At 43.6% G+C, this 3,548-nt stretch overlaps 1 pseudogene; it reads left to right on the top strand.

Moving 5' to 3' along the window:
- The first annotated feature begins 2,413 nt into the window (after nucleotides 1–2,413).
- On the top strand, nucleotides 2,414–3,280 carry LOC116895277 (annotated as a pseudogene).
- The last annotated feature ends 268 nt before the right edge of the window (nucleotides 3,281–3,548 follow it).

The following is a 3,548-nucleotide window of genomic DNA, read 5'->3' on the forward strand; positions in this document are numbered from 1 at the left end:
CCTTGACCTCCATGGTTCATGTTCTAACATGGGAAAGAGGGCAGATGGTGATAGATGCAAATGCAAATTCTACTGCAGGGAAGATGCAGAGCTCAGCATGAGGGGAGGGCTAGAATGTTGGTGGTGCAGCCACATTAGAGAGGTTGTGTGGTTCAACTTGGAAAGAAAGTAGTATTTGTTCTAAGATCTGAAGAAGGTCACCAGGTGAGTCCTGAGATTATGTGGCAAAAGAAGCCTCCAGGTGGAGAGGCAGGTGAAAGGTGGGCATGGTGGTGGTGAGAAGAGCCTGGCTAGAGAAGCAGTGAGGGTGGGGAGGGTAATGGCAAGGGCAGAAACAATACCTTGCATGGGGCCATTGCTTCTGCTCAAGAGGCTAGAGGAAGATTGCAGAGGAGCTGTAAGATCTAGATTTTTACATCTCTAGAGCAATTGTCCTGCCTGATCTGACTGAAACCAGTTTCTTCTAGTCTGCATGGTTGTGGATTTTTGTGGCTTTCAGGGAAGTTTGATTTGAGCGGTGGGTAGAAGCAGACACAGATCATTCATTTCATGCATCAAAAGGAACCTGAGTTCATGAATTGTAGAAAAAAAGGTCATGACTCAAGGGATCCTCCCATGACTCTCATGGGAGAACAACGTAGCAAGAAAGATTGAATACAGAAGGATTCCATTTGGGAAAGTCAACTGCAGATACATCATGTCAGAAGACAGGGAGAGGATTATTTAAGAACACAAGCTTTAAAAATGGACAGAATGAAACATCACCTTCACTCGTTGTCTACTAAGATTGAAAACACACACTAACTCATTAGTGTTTATTAAACATCTCCATGTTCTAGGAGTTTCTAAGAACTGAGATGTAGCACCGAATCAGACTGACATCATTCCCAACACTCCCCTTCTTGTGGAGCTTTCCTTTTAATCTAAGACAGGATAAAACAAATGAGTACATTTAATGTTGTGTTTGATGTTGTTAAACACCATGGTGTTTGGAATAGAATCAGGCAAGGAATCGAAAAAGCAGTTTGCAGGAGCAGGGGGCTCAGTCAGGCAGGGCAGCAGGGAGGCCTTAAAAGAGTAGAGGCTTCATGGACTGACAGAGGGAGACACATTAGAGGGGAAGGGCTGCTTTGGAAGAGGGCACAGGAAATGAAAAGACTCAACGTGGGGTGCACAGGACATGAAAGGTATCTGTGTCCACAGCTCAGTAAGCAAAGGGAAGTTGAAACTGTTGAAGACTCAATGTGTTCTTTTCCAAAGGGAAAATTAAGCACGAAAACATAAAATGTAAGTCATCGAGTACAGAGAACTACTGACTGGAACAGGGTAAGAAATCAAGCAAAGAATCAAGAAATGATGACACTCTCCCACCTGTAGAACTGAAACTTAAAAAGCCACAATTAAACCCAGAATGTTAGCTTAACAAGGATTGATAAGTATGTCAGAGACCTGAGCTACAAACATGTAGGCCTGTGAAAACAAAGCACCCAGAACAAGTCGGTCGAGAGACATAAGGACGGAGGGAAATGGTACTAGCTACCGATGTCTGTGGCATCAATTCATTTCTCAGTAGCTTTGAACAGATATTTATTACCTCAATGGCTCTATAGGTTGTAAGTCCAAAAGCCCCCAACAGGCCTCTCAGGGTGTCACAGCCTGCATTTAATGTGTTGGCCGGACATCTGAGGCTGCATCTGGGAATGGCCTATTCCCAGGTCCACCAACAGCTGACAGGATTCAGCTCTTTGGCTACAAAACTGAGGGCTGAAACTTCTTGTCTGTGTTCATTGGATTCTAAGTGAGATGCCTACAGGCTTTACATATAGTTCCTCACCACATGTGGAGACTTAGCAGAGTTGTAGGTGTCCACAAAACTTAGAGGGAAGAAAGAGAGACACCCTAGAATCTTACATAACAAGACGTGAATTCAGGGGTTCCCTTTTTACATTTCACCACCTTTCCTGTTGTCTGTTGTGTAGAAGTCATTACAGAAGCAGACAGTGGGCATAGGTAATGTAAGTGCCTGAGCTTCAGGAATCAGGAACAAGGGGCCACTTCAAGGATGTCTGTCACCGAAATGACCCAGGCAATGTCTAATTGATAGTGTAAGGCAGTGGTTCTCAATCCTCCTAATGCTGTGACCCTGTAACAGTTCCTCATGTTGTGGTGACCACTAATTACAAAGTTATGTTGTTGCTAATTTATAACTGTAATTTTGCTACTATTATGAATTGTGATGTAAATATCTGAAATGAAAGATAGCTGATATGTGACCCTTGTGGGGGTCATGACCCACACCCGCCTTAGACTCTAAGGAGAGGATAAAGAACATGGAAAGAGAGTTCCTGTGAGTTTCTTCCTGCTGTGAACATCAGGGCTCTGGCCTCTGTCTCCTGGCCACCTCCCTCCTGCCATGGCCCTGAAGTGGCAATCTTCGATCCTGCCTCAGCCCAAGAAACTCAGACCCATTGCTGCCCTGAAGCTGGAGGACCAGTCGGCCTCTCCTGGCCTGCCGAAGGGAGAAAAAGAACAACAAGAAGCAATTGAACATATTGATGAAGAACAAAATGAAACAGACAGACTTAATGAACAAGCCAGTGAGGAAATTCTGAAAGTAGAACAAAAATAAAACAAACTCCGCCAACCACTTTTTCAGAAGAGGTCAGAATTGATCGCCAAAATCCCTAATTTTTGGGTAACAACATTTGTCAATCATCCACAAGTGTCTGCACTGCTTGGCGAGGAAGACGGGGAGGCCCTGCATTATTTGACCAGAGTTGAAGTGACAGAATTTGAAGATAGTAAATCAGGTTACAGAGTAGATTTTTATTTTGATGAAAATCCTTACTTTGAAAATAAAGTTCTCTCCAAAGAATTTCATCTGAATGAGAGTGGTGACCTGTCTTCAAAGTCCACTGAAATCAAATGGAAATCTGAGAAGGATTTGACAAAATGCTCAAGTCAAACGCAGAATAAGGCCAGCGGGAAGAGGCAGCATGAAGAGACAGAGAGCTTCTTTACCTGGTTTACTGACCATTCTGACGCAGGTGCTGACGAGTTAGGAGAGGTCATCAAAGATGGTATTTGGCCAAATCCCTGGCAGTACTATTTGGTTCCCAATACGGATGATGAAGAAGGAGAGGCAGAGGATGATGATGAAGATGATGAAGAGGAAGAATTGTCGGAAGATATTGATGAAGGGGATGAGGATGAAGGTGAAGAAGATGATGAGGAGGAGGAAGGGGAGGAAGGAGAGGAGGATGAAGGTTAGGATGACTAGCACAGAAGACCGATGGATCCAACCTTCTTTTTCATTTTCTTTTTATTTTTTAATTTTCTCCAGTCCCTGGGAGCAAGTTGCAGTCCTTTCCTCTCGGTCCCTCTGCACTCAGTTGCCCTGTTTTTGAGGTCTCAACATCATGGTTCTCAACTAATTTGGGGGAAAATATCTTGAGCAAAATACAACAGGAAAAGAATCTTCACGTTTCTGTTCTAAATTTATTTTTATCCTTGTCTCAAACTGTGGATTCAACAAGGGAAGAAAGAAA

This window comes from Rattus rattus, chromosome 3 (assembly GCF_011064425.1).
Source record: "Rattus rattus isolate New Zealand chromosome 3, Rrattus_CSIRO_v1, whole genome shotgun sequence".
Lineage (NCBI taxonomy): Eukaryota > Metazoa > Chordata > Mammalia > Rodentia > Muridae > Rattus > Rattus rattus.